Here is a 24,953-nt window from a genome sequence, read left to right as displayed (position 1 = left end):
CATGCTGACCTCATACTAGAGAATTCGGAAAGCTGCTGTTCTTAAATAGAAGGAAGTCTGGAGCAATATAAGTGGTAAACTCAGACCCCGCAGCACTACTCCCTGAGCTCTGGTCCTGCCAGCAGTCTTCTGCTATGGATCAGCACAAGCAGATGAGGATGAGACTGTGATGGCTCTCACGAATGGCTTTGGGCTGAAGGAAGTTTTGCTGATGATTCATTAGCACACTTCTCTAAGTCAAGCAAGGTGTATTAGAATTGCTGTGCTTTGGGCTGAAGCTCTCTGCAGCCCTACTGTCCACTATAAGATTTGACAGCAATTCCAAAACTTAAGAAAGGAACTGGATTCTGGTTCTATTGAAAAAAAATAAATAAGAAAAAGAAAAACACACAAAAAAAACCATCAACATTGGGAACGTCCTTATTCTATCTTTTGCATTCTTTCTGTGACATTTTCCATGCCCTGTGCTCAGCTCTGACAGAAAGGTGTTGGCAACATAGATACCCAACAAGGACAATTAGCTTACCATTAATACCCTTCTTAATTTAATAACTCTGTACCTTTTAATGCCAATTCCACTATTTCCAAGCAAGGACTACAACATGCTGCCAGACATTTCCATAAAGAGCACTGAATGCATATAATGTACATGCCATTGTATTCAGTACGCTTAGGAAACAGATAATCCTATTCATCTAGCTTTGCCTTATCAACTTAAATAGGTTCTCACGTACCAGGTGCCTTCAGTGTTTGAGTATTGAAATTGCAGAGTACATACATTATTAATGCTTCTAGGAATAGACATAGTACTTCATAAAATATAAGCAGTAAGATTTCAAGGCAGTGGCACTACTTGCTTCTAACAGTAGTGAAAAACCATATCCAAGAATCTAAAACAGCTTCATGCTCTACTGAATAGAGAGAAATAGCAAGCTAAGCTATACAGAATATGGCACTATCCCAAGCCACACTTGAATAAAGAGCCAAACATTTGGTAGAAAGATTCTGCAGTTACAGCTAAACAAAACATACAGTACCCAGAAGCATAAATGAAGCATCCTCAGTAAGACATCCAACCCCCAAAGGGCTTCCAGGTGGGTTACACTGGCTAAATCCCACATTCACAAAGCTTAACTTCTGCCCAGTGCAAGGTCTCTCCAACGCTAAGGTAAATTTCTCAGAAGTGGAGGTCAGACTTGCTGTTATGACAATGGAAAGAAACTGGTGCATCTTTATAGCACCTTATTAAATCCTTAAAATAATGGGAGTGATGAACTCCATAGTTCAGAGCAAGCACATCTCCTACATGAGGATTTTTCTAGTGACAAGCAACGCAGTAAATCACCTTGTATTACAACTCCACCTACTAATGTCACCAAGCGTTGCTTTGCTTTTCCATTTCAGAATCTGTATCTCTCATCTAAAAGCTACCACCTTCTACCTCTGTGTTAAATATTTCCAGCTTTATTCTGAGATATCCAAGAAGTCATGGTGAAGAAATAAAAGGCTGGATTCTACGGCTGGTTTTAGTGCATTTAGTGCACAGTACATTTTATACTTTAATCCACATTTTTAATAGGTTAGAAAGTTTAAAACCACAAGGCTGCAAAGTTCCTGCAGGTGAGTCCCATTGCTACCTTCCGGCAGTGTTATTTACTACTGTTGGAACAATTTGCAGTTTGTTGAAGTTGTGAAACCAGTGAAGGTGGTATCGTGCACCTGTAGGCCGGGTGTCCCATAATAGCAACTCCTGCACTTTTCCCCTTTTCTCTTGGACTACTCTTCATGGAAGGAGCTACTGTATGCTGTGGCTAACCTAGAGCAAATATCATGCAGATTATGCCAGCTGCTATGGTCAGGCCAGCAGTCAAGCTAGCTGCTGCCCAACAATTCCTAAGAGCCAAGTTTTGTGTCCTGCTCTCAGCAGGGGCACTAATCTGCAAAGCTCACCTCTTCCATCCACTACAACACAATTACCTTAGTTACCTCTATGCAACTGGGCCAAGAGATTTTTACAAGTACTGAAGGAACTGCCTAACAATTTAATTGCCTCAGTCACTCGTCTTGGAGAACAGGGCTAAAAAAATCAGGACTAAAGAAATAAACACCAGTTCCCTGAGAGCCCACTGACAACCATCTCCTCCTCCTCCAAATCACCCTATCATCCTTTCATCATCTACAGATAGACACACATATGCATACACATACACACTTACTTGTACTGGCATTTTAATTTTTCAAATCATGCCTTTACATTGCTGTTAATGACATGAAACTTTCTATTTGTTCTTAATATGGAATACAAAGAAAAATAGAAGTAAAAAGATACCTGCTTCTCCAAAACATGAAATTATATTTGAATGAGTGATAGGAAAAATATAAATGTATGCATTTAGCACATGATAACTGTGGCAGTTTTCTCGTATGAAAGAGGGGAAAGCATCTGAGCAAAGTCAGTCAGGCAATGGTTTACCGATTACAGGATCTTCTTTGCAATTGTATCTGGGGTTGGGTGAAAAAAATGGTGAGGGAATCAAGAGGGATGGAAAATAAGACATTAAAAAAAAAGAAAGGTAGTTGCATTACCTACATGCGTTACACAAATAAGATAGGGAATGCTTAAGTAGGAAAAAGTGATAAAGAAAAGCTTCTGTTAGGGGTGCAGAAGCAGCTGAGCAGGGCCTGAACTTTGACAACAGCTCTGAATAATTAGGAAAGAACAAAAGGACCCCAGAGGAGCCTCCAAAGGGACCTCATGTTGACATGAGGGACTGGATGTTCTGCGTTTGAGGTTACTCTAACTAAACACACCAGTTCCTTAAGTATCTTTTGAAAGAAAGTCCAATTCCTCCCTCCCCACCCAGCAGCCTTCGATCCACCCTCTCACTTCCAGTGTCACTTTCCCAAAGCTGAAAGGAGTCCTCAAGCACTGCCACCGGCTCAGGGAAGTGGATTGCTCTGTTCAAGTTCCTAGCAGGTCTAAGCCATCAAGAAGGAACCACTGCTTTGTTGCCTGGCAACTCAAAATAGCTGTCAGTAACAAGGCTCACAAGGTAGAAATTTCCAAAGCACCTAGCTGCTTAAGATCCATTTCTGAAAGATGCTTAGGAGTTTAACTTCTACTGAAGGCTCCTATTTGACTTAAGCAGGCCTTTAAAAATTGCTTTCTAAGTTCAGGTAGTGTTTAAAACATGGGCTTTGGGCTAGCATGGAAACAAAACTGAGAATATAGTAGGATTTTCTAAAAGTACCTGACCCACTTCTGGGTCTCCATATATCCCTTCCACCATGTATCTGCACCCTTTATTTGTGTCTTTTTCACAAGGCACATCTGCAAACTGTATCACTTGTCCTGAGAGCTGAATGGAGACCATCTGTAGAGCAAACCTTGGTTTGATTTTATTTTTTTTTTGTTTCGGGATGAAAGCAAATGCTTAAGGAAGCTGAATAGAGTCTACTCTGACATGCCGATATATGACAGCTGGCTCCAGGTAAAGCAATCCATCAGGTCCTCGCTTGTGCCTATTTGCAGGGATTTAAGAGACAGGGATGAGTTTCCAAAACATAGCATGTGGCTTTAAAGCCATGAAATCTACTCTCCTGCTGTACACCGAGAGGGCTGCAGGCACGCAGATATGTCAATTATTTTCCTTGATCAGCTTGTGAAACAACCCTTAATCCCTAAAATGTTCTGACACTGAACCTACAGAGTTCCCACTACAGAGAGAACAGCCAGGAACATACTGTATATATTACCTTCCTACACACCAGTTTATTTATAGCATAATTGGCAGAGCGTAGCTATTGTAAGAATGAAAATGAAGAGTGCACATCAGCATCTACTCCTCAGAACGAAGGTCTTTTTCCAGCTAGGGAAGTATCTGCAATGCTGGTTAAGTCAGCTAGGACAATCCACTGAAGTTAGCAGGCAACAGATCCCATCTGGGCATCTTGGTGGCAAGGAAGATACTCTAAATGGGCCATGCTAGGCCAAGAGCAGGTACCTGTGTCCTGTACAGAAACAACGGAGAACAAAGAGAATATCTAAGTGTCTGATGCCCATCCGGGAACTAGGAAACATTTAAACCTTGCTTTCTCCAATATACCCACTTCACTCCTCCCTAATACTAGACCTAACAAGCTAAAAGAAATGCCACGTGTTTTAAACAGCTCTGTCTATACCTGCTTTAGTTTAAAATCTGTTTATGTCGGAATCTGAGAGCAAGCTGGCCACGTGCATTACAATGGATGGTAAGAGCAGACAGCTAGGGAGAGACTCCTGTGGGTTTCCCACTGCCTGCCAATGCAGACAAGTTATGGAAATCAGCAACTAAACTGCTAAGAATGCTTTTCCAAAATATACAACACTCCAGCCACGGCCCTGTGATTCTCATTTAGTTTTTAAGAAGGGTTTAGCTCTTGTATTTAGATCTACATCTCCAAAATTTTCCCAAAGGCAAAGGACACAGTCATGAGAGTTTAATTAACAATGGGGGGACAAAAAAAAACACAAACAAACAAACAAAAAAACCACCACCAACACGATGCCAACATTTGCCTGGAGTTAATGAAAGCACCCAGTTCTAGTTAATTTTCCTTCTTTCTTGCTAAAGCTGATAAACACACAACAATGCACCATAAAAATGAGCAAATCTCCTTCCCTATCCAGTCTGGCATCTACACGCAGCTGCAAAGATAGATAGTGAGAAGGCTTAGACCCAGCTGGCAGAAATGTCAGGTCTTTCAGCTCTATATCTCTATTATATCAAATACAAACAGCATCAGCTCGTAGCTGTGCCAGTCCTTGGGAAATGCAAGTATTTGGATGTAGAAGAGAGATTGGATAAATCTAAGCCTGGACATGGCTGGAGAAATTACAAGGAAGCAGGGTGAAAGGAAGAGCCAGAAATAACTTTAAACGGCTTGCTTTCACTATGTATCACCAGCTCTCACATTTATCTCTCCTTTTACACATGCCTGATCTAAAAATTACTGGAAGCTGCTCTCTGGCCTCTTTATTGATGGGCCCTTCTTCCACCAGCAGAGGACCAAGGTATCGCACCCACCCTCCAAGAAAGGCTGGGCAAGAATATCTGCCCACTTCTTATCTAAGATTAACTTAAAAACAATGGCTTGTGCAATGCTGCTTTCTTCACAGCTGCTAGAGCCAACACCTTCCTACAGCAAACATCCCCTGACACAAGTCAGGGTGACCGATTTAGGAAGAACCGAGTGCATTTCTTATTTTTATTTTTTGGTCTTCATATTTGAACATAGGGTAGGATGAGTCTTCCAGGGATTGCTGTGACTTGGAGGGATCACGTTGCCCTCCATGATCAGAGCAGGGATGTTACCTAAAGAGGCTGGCACTAATTCTTGGTGAATTGGCTGTTGTTACAACAAAGACTTGCTGTAAACATGAGTTTAATTGGCAATAGGCTAATACCTACGAAACTCCCCACTGAAGTTAGCTAAAAGATCATAATCTTCAGCACACTTAAGGAAAAAGAAACAAACAAACAACAACAATAAAACAGTTCATTTTAGAGCTCTCTCAAAACTTAGCCTATTTTTTAGCTCTTAATTCTATCTCCAAATCCAAAGTCTTAGAGATGAGCTAAGAGAGGGAGCAAAACAGAGAAGAGTATTCACATGGAGCTTCTGTCTGAATGGTCAGAGTATGATTGTGCTGTTAGGAGGGTACAGATAGGTTGGCAAGTACCTGTTTTCCATCCATCCTGAAAACAGAAAGGCTTCATTTTCTAATACCCTGAATAGAGCTATAAACAAAATGATTTCACAAGCAAATTGTTTTTTTTTTTTCAATATGTAATTTCTTCCAGTTCCAAACTTTGACATCATCTATGTAAAGAAAAGCCACGGTTCATACATTTGCACACACACTTTGCCATCCTGCACAGAACATGGGAAGACTGGGAATCTAGATTTCTGGGACGACTTTGCCTGCTTCAGCATGGTGCCAATAGATCTCAAATCCCCACACTGCCAGAACCAAAGATCCAAGAAAACTGATTACTCATCAGGCTCAAGGGAGCCCTAGCAAGCCCCAGGACCACACTCCCTAGGTTCTGCCTGACCTCAGGAACCAAAATGCTTGCAAAGCTCCTGTAACTGGCTTCCACAGAGCTACTGTGCCTGCAGGGTTAATCCAGTCTGCCAGGAAACAGGTCTGGAAATGGAAATGTCAATTGTTAGAAAATTTGGTTTTATAAAACCAAATGCTGTGAGGCTTTGGCAGTGATTCTCCTAAGCAGCTCTAGATCTCATCTCAGAGAGCGCGTGTTGCTGTGACCAAGCAGTTTACTTTCAGTTGTCTTCTAATGGCTGTGAAGGGAAGTCTTCTCAGCACAAAAAGTCTCGGGAAGACTGGCACTGCTTGGACTCAGTTCAAAGACTACAAGAGTACAGAAACTCAGCCTTCTCCTACATATGGTCTTTCCAGATTGCAGGAAGGCATGTTCCTCAAATAGCGTATGGGAAGTTGCTCATCTGCTGCCAAAGGTATTCAGTAAATTAGCAGTGAGCATCACTTCTCAGATAAGCTGATTGCTGGAGCAGTGGGAAACTGTGCTTGGAAAGCAACTGGGTGTTGGTCCAAATGTCTCTGCTTGAATGTCTGAGGCCATGAATCCTCTATCATTTCCTCTCAACGTTAATTTTCAAAAAATGAAAACTTTGATGCTGTAAAAAGTCATTCTGTGTTCCTTCAACTAAACCAAGACCAAGTGATAGAAAGTGAAGCATTGCTGTACTTTGCCATACAATTGCAAACAAGTAAATGGAACAAAATGACTCTGGAAAGTCAGATTGATCCATGAAGTTGCTTAAAAAGCTTCAAGGCAACTTTATCAAACCAATGTTATCAACAGAATTTCTTTTTGAGCCCAAATTTGTACACAGAATTCTAAGTCCACAGAGAAAAGCAATGTCTGCCAAACAGCAAGCAACAGATCTCATTCACATAAGCCCCCGGAACTGTCCCCTGCATTTTGGTTGCTTGCAAAATAAGATGGTCACTTTTTTCTGTTTTCTAGGGTACGCATTTGACAAGCCATTTGTCAATGGAGATGTCCTCATTTGCATTCTTCAACATGACCAGATGCTACCTCCCATGCATTCCTGAAATAGAGCATCCAGGAAGAGATTTCCAGTACGAAATCCCAGTTGCAGTCTTCCCAGATAGGGTTAATTCAAACCAACTCCCAGTCTGAGAAATCTTAAGAATTTTCATCCTTTTCTCTAGGACACTCCACTGAAAATCCAGAACAGTATTCTCTAGGTAAAAAAATAAAAATAAAAAATAAAAAACTAAAAATTTGCTCAAACTGGCATTAGGCACTGGACCCCTGTGCACCAGTGACAGACAGCTGTATTTTGAAACTGGGAAGTTTCACTTAACACTAACTTCTTCAGGAGGTCACTGCTAGTTCAGCATGACAGCCAAGATTAAGGAAACATGGTAACCACCTCGCCAGAAGGGTCCAAAAGAAGCATTTCCAGAGAAATACAATGAAACAGAACCAAAACAGAAAAACTCAAACCAAACCTCGCAGTGTTTGCAGAACGGACTAGCCCCAAGATTTACTGGATAAATATGTACCAATCTACTGATCGGTAAATATACAAAAGCTTTTGTTAAAAAGAAAAAAAATATAATCCTCTGTACTTACACAACCCTAGCTGATCCCTACCCCAGGGGATTAAAGACATTTCTCTCTCAGTAACAGCATCATGGTCTCACAATGGAAAGGAATTTAACAATAAATTCACAATTCACAGTGTTCCAGGCCAACAGCAGAAGCAATCATATAAGCAAGTGGTGTAAAACTGAAATTATATCCAAGAAGACAGTTACTGATAGGAGACAAGCCAGTTACTTGAGCAGGTGATTAAAGAGGATGACAAGTATTCTTGTCCATCCTTCTCATTATTTTTGAAACTTACCTGAAAAATACAGACTTTCCTTCGCATATATACTTGCAAACGCCTTCCTCATTATCCGGAAGTTAAGGGATCTCATGTACTTAATATCATTCAAAACAAAGCCTTTCTACAGTATGTATGCATGAAAGTGCAAGCACACACAAACATTTAAATGGCTGCCTTTGAACGAGCAACTTTCTCCTCGAATGGAAATGAAGGCTCACAGAACACATACACCTCTACTAAATCCCAAGTCAACCTCCCAGCCCAAGAACTGTCAGGCTGAAGAGTAAAACTTAAGTCCTGAGAAACTTTGAGCATCTTTGACTTCATCTCTAGGCAAGAGGAGGTCTCCACCTTGTTGTGACACTAACACCTATTTTGGTAAACATTAAAAGACCCCTCTCCTAATCTTTGGACATGTCCCAGTTGCTACTGTTTTTGACGCTTCATTTAGTTACTTCTAAAGCCTAACCTTAAACTGTGCCGTGTTTGACGATATCATAATCTTATACCATTGACCTTTTATTCCCTTCTTTTCTCAGTATTAAATGGTTCTCAATCAGATTTAAATTTACTTCCAACGTCATCTAGACTAACAAAATTAGCTGCCATTGCCTTAACTTCATATTCAAGCATGAAGCTATTTTAATAAATGTCAACGAGCAAATTAAATATTTGAATTTTGATGTTCGTCTCCAGAAGCATAAGAGATTTAATGCTCATCTAAGGAAAACTGTGATTAACATTCAGGTCAGACCCAAGCAACGAAACCTGTTAAGCGTTCAGGGCTTACACATTCCTAGTGAGTTTTGGAAGCGCTAGTCATAAGATCTGTTTGCATATAAACACATGTGACAAAACTGACAAGCCAATCGTGTACAATTTAAATATTTGCAGATTACTACAACATGGTTATCGCTGGCAGAACTGGTGACATGGATGCTGTTGCTATGGGAGCTGGATTGATGGTTATATAATGCAGGATGCATTTATCCTACCACGCCAGTTAAAGCATGCATGAGATTGCTTTGTAGTAGCCAAGTGTACATCATTTTACTGTGGTCAAATTCTGTTCAGGACATGGAGGAAAACGAGGCTTTAGCCTGCCTTTGCTTCCCACACAGGCCCTGCAATGGTTTGTAGTTGCTCAGATACTTTACTGGTATCTGCCAGGTGGGAACACATCCTATGTTCCAGCCATCTTCGACAGGTCTGCTCGGGGTATTCCTGGCTTACCCAAACCCTCTGACACATGACATTGCACTTACAGACTAGCTGCATATAGAAATACAGCCTGTCCTGTTGATTTAAACAGATGACAAAAGGACATGGAAGGATAGCATGTTTGGGGGGCAGTTTGTAACACGTTGTGTATACAGACCTCACTGAATGAGCAGCCCTTCTACTGCATTCTCTGTTACTCCTCCCACATTAATCAGCAACATTCAGCACCAAGATAAAAAGATGTAGTTTTGGTCAGATCCTTGACTGTCATTGATAGACTCCAAACAAATGCTGTCTTGAAACAAGGCAAAAAAAAGATGTGATTGATAGTGTAAACATATAAGAGATGGGGCACTGAATTCAATTTGTGAAGAAGTTAACAAGCAAAAAGAAATCAGCTTTACCTGGAATCCTCCATGACCAAGGCACACACAGAACAGTTGTTCACGTTGTTAATAACATTGTAAGCTGAAAGCAGAAAACTAATGAAAGGAAAACCTGAGCACTAGATGAGTGCTGGCATCCAGCATAATATCTTTAAAGTTAAAGGAATCCACTCCCTGTACATCCTACATGAAATGCTCTGGGCCTTGCTGTTGTTTACTGCTCCTGCCTAAGTAATCACTGGGGTAAGGCTGTGGGAAGTAGCTGTGATGGTGACAAGCAATTGGAGAGTGCTGCAGCCACAGACAAGCCCTTAGGAAGATTAGTACTGAAAGAACCAAGAACACAATGAACCCAAACCCTGGCCCACAACTCCACTTGAAACAGGAAGGAAAAATCCTCTCAGCAGAAGCACTCTTTTGAGTTTAACCCTGGTTATTAACAGGATCACCCTGAGTCTCAGTCACTGTAATTCACCATTCAAACAGAGCAGGCATGTATACAAAGGAGATGGGCATGCTATGGTACAGCAAACATTTGCTTTCCATCCTCAGATAATCCTACCCATGTGTCATTGAAGTCAGTGCACCAGAAAATTCTAATTTCCCATTAGAGCTAATATTGTGGGCTCTGGGGTCAACTTGTGCTCTCTGTTAAGAGACCGTAAATTCAAAGATTTCAGTGAAGTCATCTCAGATTTATGAAAGTGCATTTGGCCTTGTGACTTCCTGAACTTCATGCCAATTGAGATAATTCCATGCGTTAAATAAAAATAGAGAAGCCAGGTTATGATCATTTCAACACCAATTTATTTGAAAAGAAGCTCTGCAAAGAAGTCTTCAGAGAAAACTACTATTAAGACAGCATTAAAGGAGCTGAGAAATGAAACTAAAGAGTTGAAGGATGCTCAATTAAAGAACATGACAATCCAAATATAGGATTGTTACGAGATGCCACTGATGGAAACAATGGGACCTAACTGGTAGGGAAGGCCTTCTGAAAAAAAGTGTGGAATTGCAGAATCGGAAAACAGAGGCAAATTCTTTCACTATTAACTTTCTTTGTGCAGAGTTTTAAGGTGCAAAATTAAGTAAAAGCAGCATTGCCTTCTAGGCTTCCAGAACGAGAAGTGTTCCAGCGCTTGAACCTCAGATCTAAAAGGAGACTAGTCAAGATTAAAAACAACAGAAAACTAAGAAGCAAAATGGAGAAAATGTGATCTCTCATGTCCTACGTCTGAAATCTACCTCACCTACGCCATCTGAGTGCTGCCACAAAGAGACCCTAACGCAATTCTTTTCCTCCAGACAGGACACATGAAAAAACACGAAATTATCACAAAAGAAACAGGTTGCTTTCAGTTCAGTCCCCATGCCCTTTACCAACTCCTTATGTTACATTATGTGACTGCCAGAGAAGTCACCTTCTTTCACTGTTCCCTATGCCAGAAATTTGGAGCTGCTAGGTTGCACTGCCAGGATCCATATGTTTTGGGATCCAGAACCTGCTAAATTTCCACCAACTGGAGGCGCACCAGGATACCCGTACCTTGCAGTGGTTCCCTTCTCAGCACCTGTATACCCTTTAGCTATTGCAATAACTAAGATTGTTAACTAGTAGTCCTCATTAGCAGGTTGGCTAGCCAATCTGAGAGTTGCAAAAATAACACAAAGCCCCTTTTGTCACTTTGTCTTTGACAGACTGTATTGAGCTTCATCCCAGCTCAAAATGATAAGGAATCAGAAGGCCACATTAAAAGATGTGGTTATGGGGAATCTAAATTCACCGTCCTTCCCAGAAACTAAGAAGTTATAAAGATAACATCTCAAAGTTTTCCAATTTTGACTAAATAAAACACATTGCAAACCTCTTTCCCGTCTAATTTATATGGCATTGCATTTAAGATTGCTTGAAACTCATGTGTCTTTTCAAATGAAGCAAACATCAGCTGCTGGGAAATCTCACAATGGCTTGTCTATTTTTACTTCTTTCAGCATCCTTACTAATTTAAAACACCATCATTCATAATAGCATGTTATTCAAATCTTAGCAAGAACAACCCCTTCAGAGGCCAGTATTTGGTAAGGTTCTGTCATACCCAATCAAGTTTAATTGAACAACCATAACGATTGCTTCCGGGACCTGGGATACAACTGAAAGGTAGTTGAAATGGAGCTCAGGATCCTTACCGCTTGCATTTGTTAGCAAATAACTATCATTTACCTACAGTTGGTTTATTTTTTAAACTCCTAATGGTAAGTTTGCATCTGAATATTTTCTTGCCAGAGGAAAGCATCCCTGGGCAGCACGTTTAATACAATTGAGTTTGTTGATTTGTGATTTGTTATTCTCTTCCTTTGTGTTCTAAGCTTCTCAGCCTGCTGATGCATTACCTCCCCGTGGGCAATGCCCACCGAGTACATAACGCTGTGATTCAAGGTACTTGATAAATGTTAGTTTGATCCCAGGATATTTGGTTGAAACACCTGCCACATGAAAATAATTTGCATCTTTTTCTGCTGCCAGAAAAAGATCTGTTACTGTGGAAGCTGAAGTGTAGCCAACCTAGATATATCCAGTTCAACTTAGGAACAGAAAGATAGAGTAAGGTTAAAACAGTATCAGCTCTTCCCCCCCAACTGAGAAGAAGAAAAATACTTTTTCTGAGTCCTTCTTAGTATTCTGCATAACCCAGGTGCAGCCAGCAACAGACCCATTCAATATGTTGTAATACACTTTGGCAGGGTACTCACACACGTCAAGACAAGTTGCAGAATTGCTATCTGTCCTTCCTGACTTTATCAGCTTGTGAAATGATCCTAAACAATCCAGGGGAGTGGTGGAAGTTCACTACTTTGGGATATCAGATTAAGGAGAACAACACTGAAGAAGTATTCTTAAGGGACCAATCTTGTTATGGCAGTGGTATGTCAAGTGCTATGGTCAGGAGGCTGGATTTTAAACATATCTAGGAGCCAACACATGCTGAGATGACGACAAATAGGAACTTCAAAGGCACTGGTAAATCTAATTCACACTAGTCTTAACCTTCTGGTAGAGTGAGAAAATCCCACCCCCAAAAGTCCTCATAAATTCAGTAAGATACAGCATAAAAAGCTTGACCAGTTACGTCAGTGCCAAGCCAGGAACCCAGACACAAAGTTTTGGGGGGCCATATTTAGGGTATTCAGGCACTGAATTACCAATGCTTTTGCACTAAAGGATTTGCCAAATTCCCAGAAGAATTATAAGGTAGAATGACGAGGTACCACATCTTCTCAAATCCAAACCAGTGCTTCCTCCAGACTTCTGGACAAGTCCTTGGAGCTTGCATGATGCCCATGTGCCTTTGTATGAACAATCTGCACCAGGTATCCTCCACACACACCAAGGAAGCAAACCTTTCATGAGACGACTGGCATTTTCCCCAAGCACAACTGCTATCTGTATCACGTGCTACTCATTTGAAGAGTTTAAGGTTTCTGGTCTCCAGAGTGAAATTACCTGTGAATTAAATACAGAGATGAAAACAAGGAACTTGCTGATGTTGTGCTGCAGATAATAGAATTTTCTTTGAGGGATTAAATACAGCAACACGGCATTTGTATGTACTACTGGCTCACTTTTTTCAGGTTTTCTATCTTTCATTCAGCTCTGTCAGGGAGAAAATTCTTAACATTTGGCACTTCGCGTAGGTCAGCATTTACCGATTTTCTAAGGCAAAGTCAATGGATTTGTTTCCTTCCATTTATCTGAAATACTGTCTGCTATATGTTTGTCAGTTCAGTCATTTAAAAAAAAAAAAAAGCAAAAAACATTCATCTCCACACCAAAGAATTGCACTGTCACTATAATAAATGAATTAAGAAAAGACTGGAGTGAGAGGGTAGATCCTAGATAATTTGAGGATATTTTTATTTGCCACTCCTGAGATTAACTTAGATGGGATGTAAATGCATGAGTTTCTGTGTGCATCACTTTAAGCTATCAGTCTCTTTTCTCAGCAGATTTTTGTGCTAAGATTATCTGATTCTCAAACATCTACTGAAAGATCTGGACAGGGTTGAGTGCTCATGGTGAAACGTTAACACCTAACAAAATACTGCTGCTGGGTGCTGCCATAATAGTGCCAAGTCTTTTGATCAAGGGCCTTCAAACACTATGGGTATTTTTTTGTTGCAATGTCTTAATGAGATGTCCACCACCTACTTCTTATAAGACTACTGCCACTATGGGGCAGTAGAAATATTATGGTACTGGGCTGCATCTTTAATTCATAGTATTTTTCCTACAGTGGGATTGGTGTGACTGTAAAGAAGTATTTGCAAATATTCTGCATAACACATTAGCCATTCCCTTGACATCTTTGGTCACTGCCTAGGATTCATTTACCATTGAATAATAATATTCTTCACCCACCAAAACCACGGCAAGTTGTCAGGACTGAGCAGTCACTACAGACATTACCATCAGCAACAGGGGCAATACTGGCAGCAGCACACACCAGAGGAGGATGCAGCTCTGCAAACCACACAAGGCACCCAGAACAAAAGCACAACAGTTGTACCTCTGCTCTGCCATACCAACCACACAACTACTAGACCATAGCACTGAGGTGGGTCACACACTGAGAATGGCAAACATTTGTAGCCTGCCAGAATGTGCTTCAGGCAGAAAGATGGCTTAAAAGATGGCTCCCTCCCCTGAAAGTTTCTCAAGTACCATTGATCTGCTAAACATGCTGCTTCTAAGCTGTTGCATTGCATAGCTCACTTCAAAACATCAGTACTTCTTACAGCATTAGAAGACTACAAACAATCTTTATGCTTAAAAGTCTTTTCTTTCAGAAAATTTAAAGAAAACCAAAGTACTTTAGTAAATGCAAGTACTTCCATTTAAAGACAAATGCTCGTGTTTGTGGTAAAGAAAAACAAGAAGAAGTTACAGTACTTGTGGTATTTCTTCATGTCTCAGGACCTTTGGATATTTATTGCCACTGAACTGCAAAGTGCTAGTGGCCAAAAACTAGACCCTTTAATTTGAACACTTAAATTGTAGTTAAGGCCCACTCTGAGGTCGCCACCATCTACAAAGCTTGTCAAAAGTCACCAAGATATCACCCCATATACCTATTACAGATGGCAGTGCTGCTTAGTTTGTTCTCAGTTTGCATTATGTTATGTTTTCTTCCAAAAGCTGTGGCTGGCCAGGAGAGAACAAGGCACCTATTTGCCTTGTTCTTGTTCCTGCTCTGTAGGCAATAAAGACCCATCCAGAAGGCAGGGGTGGCTCCTTTGATAAAATGGCCCAAGACCCCTGGCTTTAAAGCAGACTGAATGGATCCAACCCTTACGTGCCAGAGCACCATGCCATGCCATGAAGTCCCACATCTGATCCTGTGCCCAGCCTGCTCTGTATATTTAAAAAAAAACAAGCCCCATACAACCTCTCCCCATTTTTCTGCTGGCTCAGCAGACTGAGTGCAGGGTCAGAGGGATGTGAGTGCATGGGAGGTGGCAGGACCTCATGATCAGGAAAGTGATGGGAAGGACAGGCTTATGGTGATTACACTGATCTTGGCTACTATGGATTTCCAGCCTTCATACACTCAGCAGGATGAACCTGACTGGGAAAAAGGGAGAGAAAGCCACCTGGTGTGGGACTGGGAGTCTGCGAGGGGAGCAGGCAGCAGCTGACAGCCAGCACTTAAATAGCTAAACTGCAGGCATGACCGAAGAAGACATACAACTGCCTATGAGCTTGTTAAAAACCCAGGATGTCCTGGAAAATTCCTGGACTGGAATAAATGACCTGCCCTGAAAGGGTTCTGTGGACAAATCAGATTTACCTACAAATATTTAATTTTCCTCAACCAGCAGACCTTAGAATTTTAGGGCCAAGTAGGGAAAAAGCAAGAAGACTGAATCCAAGGAGAAGAAAAGACTAGAGTGGAAACGGAACAAAGCTGAAAGTACAAAGAAGAAAATGCTTGACACAAAGCTCAATTGGAAGCAAGGATTTTTTTTTTTCTTTGAGCAGAAGGGACATGAATCCTATCCAGCACAGGATGCCTTCTCTTCCCCTTTTCTCTGTACACATACCCAAGCTAGGAAGTATTTCCTTCACACGTTTTTGTCCCCAGAATATATATTTAATCGAGAAAGTTTTGTTTGCTTGTTCCTGAGCAGAAAGATTCTCGGCAGTATAATCCAGTCTGTTCAACTAATAGGTTTACCTTATCCTGTCTTATTATCTACTCCATACTGCTGATTTCTGAAAGTCTCATCTCCAGCATTTCCTGCTTCCAGATGGTCACTAAATAACACGCAAACAAAATAACCCTTGAATTTTCACATTTTCATCTCCAGCAACTATTTATCTTGTGTACCAAACACATCTTTGATTACATTCTCAGTGGGACAATAAAATTATTGCCTCTTATTAAAATCTGATGATGTACACAGGGAAAAAAAAATACAATTGCACAGCATATCGAGAATAGCAATAAACTCATCTGTGGTGACTTTCAGATATAAAGAACTTAATTCCCAAAGGCAGAAAACAGGTCTGTCCATAGGTTGCTATTAAGAGTGCTGTGGCTTATACCAAGCTGCCTTTTTAAGAGTGGTAGGCTAGCCCACTGAATATGATCTTTGCCCATAAACTTTTTTTTGTTAAATCGTGCTCCATCTGGAGCAATAAATTTCTCTTGCCTCAAACATTAAACCTTCTTTAATCCTAAGGACTAAACAACAGGTGGTAGATTATTTTTCAGAATTAGCAGCCAACTGCTAGAGCAATTCTCATCCCAATTACTTTGTTTTGAGGTTTAAATTTCATAGCTTAATGGCAGCCTACATTTCTTAACAGTAGAAGCCAGAGTCGATCCTACAAGGCATGTGTCCCCATTTCCACAGTCCCTCCAAAGTAAAGAAAACTTCGTAGTCTTTCTTTTAAAGCAAAATACACTTCCTGGCATTAAAACCCTGAGCACAGTAGTACTGCTACTGCAAACATAGGAAAGATTTCCAAAAGCATTCTGAATTTTCCCAACGTTTTCTCCCACTGAGCCTCGGAACATAAATTACCCTTGTACTAAATGGGGACAAGTTTAGACCAGCACTCTACATAGACAGTACATTATTTTTCTGCCTAGCAGAACATATAAAATGTGAAAAGCATTCCCTGGGTCAAGTTGAGAGGAACACTGAAAATGCAAAAAAAACAAACACCAACACCCCGAACTTCATGCACAGTGTCAGCTCAATTCTATTTAGTACTTTAGATGATTCAAATTGTTTTCTTCTAAATTTGATCAGTAAACAAAATAAAATGCACCAAAGTAACACATGCTTTGAAACATTTTTTCATACTAAGCAACAGAAACTTTTCATTTAACATGATGTCATGAAAATACCTTAAATCTGGACTTTTTTTTTTTAACTTTGTAGATGACTTCTTGAAGACAGACCTTTGTTCCTCAAATTCCTGTTTCAATAAGCTGACATTTTCTGATTAAAAATACTCGCTCAAGAAAATCCTGACAAGTTTTAACGCTAAGTGCTTCTGAAAAATTCTGGTGTCAAATGATTTAAACCATTATCCTCAAGTTGCATAGGTGTATATTTTTAGAAGCAGCAGTTTTTACATGGATGGCCATTACGGGTGCTGCCATGGGAACAGGCTAGCAGCAGGCTATCATTAGGTACTCAGGAGTCCAGACATCAGCTAAACCGTGGGCATCTGCCTGCTTTCACACACCCTTACGTACCTGATTGTTATGTGACCTGTTTAAGGTAGTTACCTCCTTGGTCCCCACTGAGAGCAGGCACTTCTGGAGGGCAATTCATCTCGTCTGTCACACAGCGATCTCATGACACGGCTATTCAGGCTCCTCCTCATCAGCTAGAGAAGGAGAGCAGCTGCTAGTTTTGAACAGAATACTGTAGTACTTCCACATCTCACAGCAGAGAATGAGGATCATGGTCTGTGTAACTAGAACTATCAAATGAAGGCCAATATGCTCTCTTGCAGACTAGTTGCCCCCAAGGCTAGTTAGGGGACAAGTGATTGCTTGAAAAGTGCTCACCTGAGTTTAAAGTGAAGATAAATGAAAGTTGCTGTAAAGAGCTTAGGTTATCGAAGGCCAAAGTTTTTCAGCCAATGCTACTTTTCAAAGAGGGCCTCCCTTCAACTTCGGTTCAATCTACCTCCAGTCTACCACTGAAAATAGAGAGAACCATCTGCCTTGTGAAGTTCACCTCCAGACTTACCGAATTCTTTTAAGTATATTTAGACACAAAAATAATTAAGGCATCACTATATATTGAGTGTGGTAATTGAAAAATCAGGGACTACGCACTTAACTTTAATTAGCAACTGTTCAGTATTTACTTAGGAGCTTGTCATGCTAGAACTTACTGCCAAGGATTTTTGCCATGTGTATTTTCCACGTTGGTTTGAAATCAGTGGAGGATGTGGTGTATTGCACAAAGTTATATACATTAGTTCAGCAGGCATAATTTTTGAGGTGATTCTAGAGAAGACCAAGAGTGAAGGTGCCATGATTGTTTTTGTTCAGCCCAAGCACATAACAAACTCCAAGTCCTGCTATGGATGTTTGCCAAACACACGAAACCCCTCCTCCCTCTCCAGCCTAACGCTCTCATGCTGCTGCTGCAGTACTGGGTCCCTCTCCAGACCTGATTCCAGCTCAAACCCACTCAACAAGCTGCTGCTGCTCTGCCCTCCTGGCTTGCTGCACTGGCGGTCCTCAAAATACCCTCTTCTTCATGCCCCTGCCATATGGACAGTGGTCCTGCTCTGCTGAACAGGTTATCCAGCTTATCACACTCATCACACCTCTCCCCACCCCTCCCCAAGTTTGGGGACTTACTGAGCTCTTTGGTCACCTGTCTATTTCTTCTTTCTGTTGCTCTCTACCCTATGTGCCCTATACATAAAGACATATTTTATTCATGACAAAAGCCTACCAGTCATTGATCTTATGTTGTGACCATACATGCAGAGAGATGTATGCTTCTCCCATTTAGTTCCATCTTCCCTGCTACCTCAATTTTCTGCCGTTCCCTCTCCAGGCATCTTGTGCTCCTGTAGCCAAGCCATCCATCACCATGACTCAGGGTTAAATCATGACAGCCTTTATTCTTTCAACACGTACTTTAGAAACTCACCTCTAGATTTGTCAGAGATTTGCTTATTCCTGTGACTACACAAGGCCCTTATTTCTACTCTTTTGCTCCAAAGATGATCTGTTTTTACCAGGATTCAGCTGTTCAGACCTACTCCCTGATAAACTTCTCAAGAAGGGAGATGCCGTGATTTATTCTCCATAGCTGTTCTCATCAAGGCCTTGGGGCTGAGAATATCAATGAGTTGCCAATTAGAGATATATTATTAGAGCTTGATACCTGTAACATCAACAGTGGGACAGGGCCATAAAATCTCCAGTTTTATAGGCTGTAAGACTGCTTACATTAAAAGACTGAAGCAGCACAGGTCACTGACCACTTAAGTCAAAACTCCGGTTACTACCTTTCCTTTGTACAGCCAATTTTCTAATATCTTCCCTTAGACAGTATGTGTGCATTGTTTAAAAACAGAACTGCCACAAAGATAAGTTATTCAACACCCACTTCTTTAGAACCTGTGCTTTGTCTGTAATATTTCTAGACAATAGCAATAAACACTTTAATTTTAACCTTAGTAATAACAAAAAGACAATAATGGTGCTAAAAATTCAATAGTCATAAATCCACAAGGATAATTTTCAATTAAATTAAGCACCACTTCATTTGTTTTCTTTGATTCTTGACAGCTCAAAACTCAATGGCAGAGAGAAGCTGTCCCTTGGTAAACCCAATCTACTGTCTCTTTCTTTTTTGAGCACAATTTTCTTATAGCCAACATTTGCAAGAATGGAATTATTCATTTCTAAAAGGCAGCCACCATTATTCCCCTTTCTGTTCTGGGGGGAGGGTGGGATGAATGTACATGAAAGATGGTGCTTGCTCAAAATGAAATAATCATAATATCAGAATTTCTAGGCTCCCAGGGAACCCAAGAAAGATAGGCTCCAAATATGCAGACGTTGAACACATAGCAGAAAAGGGTGAGGAGGGTTTAACTTACAGGAACTTTGAGAACACAGCATTTCATCAGGTTCTTCTCTGTCTCATTACTGGTGGGGAAGAAAGAGGACCTTCCTGGGCTATGCATACACAGCAAGTATGCAATGCAACCCTGTTTGAAGGAGAAACAGTAGACTGCTAGTGATGAGAAAGCACTGTGAAATCCTTGAGCCAAGCTACTCTGGCCACTCGTATGATTGTTACGGGGACATTTTAGCCAGCACCTTTGAGAGTGCATGAGAGACATCATCAAGCACCTAATTTATGTAGGCACATTTGTTCACATGGGGCTATGGGAGATCTGTCACATGTGCTTATCCATGAACAGCTGAAGCTCTAATAAGCCTACTTAGGGCCCAAATACCAGAAAGATTTGGATGCTCTCACTGCCCTCATAGTAAATAGTCTATTTTGCTATTCACTGCTATTGCCACATGCATGCTTTCAGGTGAGGGTTTGTATCGCCATTATATATCTTTATTACCTGGTAGGAGAGAAGCTATTGGATTTATAATTATCCATTACTGGAACCTGGATACATTTCCCCAGGGAAGCTTTCCGCTAATTCATACTCTTGTCATGTTTGCTGCATGGCATCTGATGTCGTTTTTCTAAATTAGATAAATAAAATATTTATATTTGGTGACCTTGAAAAGAAATGTAGACCAGTAGCTCAGAATGAATTTCCTTGAATTCAATAAATATTAATAGAATACAACAAGCACCAGAGCAGAAAACGAACGGCTGATACACCCCTAATGAGTGTAGTGGCATTTATTATTTAAATGACCATTAGAAACACTCTTAGCCTTTTGAGGAATTCAGGCAGGAGTAGTAGACAGATGCTCCTGCATGCAGGAGATTAATCATTCCTTCTGTGCAAAGCAGGGCCAATTAATTTGTGTTTTTTATTTATTTATTTTTCCTCTTCCCAGTAAAGAAAAGCAAATTCAAATTAAAAACTGAATCTTTTCTTTAGTGTCTAACATGTAGTAGGAAGTTCTCCTGTGGCTGCTGGGTAGAAGACATTTCCCAGACAGACTGCTGTAGCCTGGCTATACAGTTTTGCTAATCCTTGCAAGCAAACCATGCTTCAGAGACTAGTGAACAAACATGCTGTAGAGGAATAAGAAGTCTTGCCATGCGCTTGTACTAGAAATAGCAGCTCTGGTCAGGAATGGAAGCTATTGGGCTTTAGCAGATCTCACAAGCAGTACAACAGACCTCTACAGGACTGGCTTTAAGACTCAAGTTTCATCATGCTGGGACCTGGGTAACATGTTACCATCACTTGATTAAAATCAATAGTTCCAGAGTGATATAGAATCATAGAATGATTAGGGTTGGAAAAGACCTCCAAGATCTTCTGGTCTAACCATCACCCTACTACCAATGTCACCCACTAAAACCATGTCCCTAAGCACCACGTCCAACCTTTCCTTAAACACCCCCAGGGACGGTGACTCCACCACCACCCCAGGCAACCCGTCCCAATGCCTGACTGCTCTTTCTGAGAAGAAATGTCTCCTTATTTCCAACCTGAACCTCCCCTGGTGCAACTTGAGGCCATTCCCTCTAGTCCTATCACTGGTTCCCTGTGAGAAGAGGCCGACCCCCAGCTCCCCACACCTTCCTTTCAGGTAGCTTTAGAGAGCAATAAGGTCTCCCCTGAGCCTCCTCTTCTCCAGACTAAACAACCCCAGCTCCCTCAGCCACTCCTCACAGGACTTGTGTTCCAGGCCCTTCACCAGCTTCGTAGCCCTTCTCTGGGCACGCTCCAGGGCCTCGATGTCCTTCTTGTAGTGAGGGGCCCAAAGCTGAACACAGTGCTCGAGGTGCGGCCTCACCAGAGCAGAGCACAGGGGGACGATCACCTCCCTGCTCCTGCTGGCTGCACTATTCCTGACACAAGCCAGGATGCCGTTGGCCTTCTTGGCCACCTGGGCACACTCCTGGCTCATGTTCAGGCAAGCATCAATCAGCACCCCCAGTGTCAACAGCCTTTCCCTCATCCACCAGGCGGGTCACCCCGCCATAGAAGGAGATGAGGTTGGTCAGGCAGGACTTCACTTCCATAAACCCATGCTTACTGGGTCTGATCCCCTGGCTGTCCCACACATGCTGTATGATTGCATTCAGGATGACCTGTTCCATCACCTTTCCTGGCACCAAGGTCAGGCTGGCAGGCCTGTAGTTTCCCAGGTCCTCCTTACGACTCTTCTTACAGATGGGCATTACATCAGCAAGTCTCCAGTCATGTGGGACCTCTCTGGATGACCATGACCGCTGACAGATGATAGAAAGCAGCCCAGCATTCACATCTGCCAACTTTCTCTCTAACTAAGCCCATAGCAGACCATTGTAAATATTGAAATAAAACTGGACAGTGATATATGCAACTCTTTGCTTCTTATCTACAGTGACTGGTCCCAGCATGCATTAAAGGAACACCAGAAGCCCAGAGTGGCACAGTACTATCCTCTGATCAACTGTCCTTGCAATAACACAGACCTCCTGTACCAGCACCAAAGGGTTAGGTGAATCGCTAACTTACAGGGTCTGCATCTCACCTCCCCAAATCAGAAATTAGAGCACATTATCCAGCATACAACAACAGGTCAGAGGAAAAGGTATCAATTTAGCATTGCCATAAACAGACCCTGAAGACAGACAAAGGCTTTAAGTTGCACACTGCACATTTTGCATTAGATTGAAACCAGCATCAGAACTTCATTGTGACAAATCTCCTGTGATTGTTCAATGTAATTCTGATTATTGCCAAGGAAATTTGGAGATGAAAAGAGAAACAAAATAAATCATGTCAAATATCAGGCTTACTAGGATACAGGGCAAATAAGAAAAAAATAATCAATGTACTCTATTGATATAATCAGCACTACTTGGCATCTCAAAAATAGCTTTCAAAATGGAGAATGCTATTTTACAGAAGTTTTTCAAATCAGGCTGAGTGAAAATGGAAATAAAAATTACCTTTTTTAATATGTAAAGCAAGAGCGTTAAAAGCTTAGTACTACATGCTTCTGGTAAATCTTAGTGAAAGATAACAGAAAGCTGAAGCTTTTAGGCATCCTCTTATTAAAGATAAGAAACCTGCCTCTTCTGCTGCATTTATCTTTCTTGCTACTGCACGTCCTTAGTTTCACACCTTGGTTTGCTGGCTGTTAAATAAGGGGAGCTCTTGCTTTATGGCTGGCTTGTAAGAATATGTCAATGGAGAAGATTTTGAAAGGTTATAAAATTTTGAGTAGCCTGAATCTGCTTGGATAAGGCTCAGAAAAAAAAAGGAAGGAGGGAGGGAGGGAAGGAGGGAGGGAAGGAAGAAAAAAAGAGAGAGAAAAAAAATTATGTTTGTTGGGATATTCACTCCACCCTTCTCTTCCCCTGCAGAATTCTACTGATGGGCAGGTACCTCGCAAAAGGCTGGAGGTCTTCTGCCTCCTAACCCCACCTGAGTCCATGAATATCCACAGAGAGGACTGGTGCCACTTAGTGAACAGTATCACTAATATGGTTACTTGGACACGGAAATCCTAATGGCTTTAAGATTTTTGTTATGGACTTCAGGGTTTAAAAGCAAGAGCTGCATTTGGCATAAATAAGCAAAGCAGCTCTGATTTCTGCAGAGTTATTTCAATGAAGATTAGGCAGGGAAATGACCAAGTGGAGGGTAGGCTGGCAGCACAGGAATAGAAGCTGGGGTAGAGGATGACATTTAACTTTTAAGGCTGCATTTGTAAAGGTCAGGTCTCTAGATGCCTGTACATTACATCACACTGGTCAAGTTATTTCACAATTGCCTGGATAAAGTCAGATGTTTATTGCAAGTTAGATAGTAATCATCTACTTGGGAAAGCTTGCTAGCAGCTGATAAGTCTCTTATAAAAGTAAGATTGCAGCTGTGTTTCTCTCTCTTCCCTCTTCCTCCCTGCCTTCAACTCCACAAGGATCCATGTGAATTTAGTGTTAAGGAAAGGTACAGACCTAAACCTTCAGTGAATTCACCACTAGAGCAAAGAGTATCACAGTAAAAGCTGGACAGCTTGTTGAGGATACCTTCTTGACGCTTCCTGTGATGCCACAACACATCCATATCTGCAAACAAGAAAACCTTCTGCTATTTAAACTTCTTGCTGCCAAACACAACACCGGAGCCTGGCCGCTTTTGCCGCTGTTCATTCACACGCAAGGCTACATTTACGCACACATTTACCATTGAACAGGTGTTTACAGTCAATTGACTTCACTGCTTACAATGTCCACACATTTGCAATCAGGAACACTTTAGTTTTTGTGGCATTGAGCAGAAGTAGGTGTCTTTGTGCTGAATATTTGCACACTTCATGCTAGATAGATTCTACCCAGCAAAGAAGCGCTCCGAAGGCTTTCCTATCGACCCCCAAAGACATTAAACAGAAGGCAGTGACATGGCAGAGATTAGAGTGCTGGCATGGCTTCAAGTCCCGCTTTGCCACTCACCTACTCTGATCTCAGACAAATGATTTAGGATAATGGCACTCCTTGGCTTCCAGAGATGCTGCAAGAGGCACAGATACAGTGGTGATTGAAGACCATGCAACCACCTACAAAGAGGTGATAGGTCATCTCTGCATCTGCAATTAAGAGCTATTCTGGGGAATATAAGAGCATGAAAGGAAAGCATACCCAACTGCTACATCCTAAACCTAATCTTTTCCTTGGGTTGAATCACAGTATTTTCATACATCACAAAAGAAAATCTTGCTAAACAGAAGTATAACTCCCCGTGTTAACAGGAGATAAATTCACATAAAACAGCAAACATCATTCATTCCACTTCAGACCTGAGGATAGTATGGCAACTTCTAGGTAGATTGGAAGGAGGAAAACTAATTGCTTAGCATTCACTTAGCTAAGTAAATGGTAAAATGACAACTTCTATGTAAGTATGAAGTATTTCCATCCAATTGATATAATTTGGATATCACTTTCAGTGATATCATTTGTCTATAATGCAACACTGATACTTACGTGCCTTGCACAAAACCTATGAAGATGCCCATATATCTTCAGAAGAGCAACCTTTTGTCTCTTAGTCATTAGGTACAGCTGTAGAGAAACATTAATATATCTGACTTTGATGGAGCTTACACCCTCGGTATCAATCCATTTGTTCCTTCACAAGCAGCTGTTCCAGATGTGCAGCAGGCTTTACTGTCAAGCTACATTTTTAACCAGATAAAAGGACTT

The 24,953-nt window shown here is 41.2% G+C and overlaps 1 protein-coding gene across 12 annotated transcripts in view; it reads right to left on the bottom strand.

Moving 5' to 3' along the window:
• LOC308195061 (uncharacterized protein) overlaps positions 1-24,953 on the bottom strand; it is a 535,750-nt gene that overhangs the window by 254,153 nt on the left and 256,644 nt on the right. For all 12 annotated transcript variants that reach the window (XM_080591884.1, XM_080591886.1, XM_080591888.1 and 9 more), the window contains 8 exons: positions 20,191-20,317; positions 19,708-19,818; positions 18,750-18,934; positions 17,950-18,091; positions 17,327-17,460; positions 15,791-15,870; positions 9,576-13,059; positions 9,329-9,466 (listed from right to left, as the gene is read on the bottom strand). The gene's annotated coding sequence lies outside the window, so the exon portion shown is untranslated. The remainder of the gene's footprint in view (positions 1-9,328; positions 9,467-9,575; positions 13,060-15,790; positions 15,871-17,326; positions 17,461-17,949; positions 18,092-18,749; positions 18,935-19,707; positions 19,819-20,190; positions 20,318-24,953) is intronic.

Source organism: Anser brachyrhynchus, assembly GCF_964034855.1.
Source record: "Anser brachyrhynchus genome assembly, chromosome: 4".
NCBI classification, from domain to species: Eukaryota; Metazoa; Chordata; class Aves; order Anseriformes; family Anatidae; genus Anser; species Anser brachyrhynchus.
The sequence above is the reverse complement of the archived record's forward strand: the minus strand, read 5'-3'. Positions and strand labels throughout refer to the sequence as shown.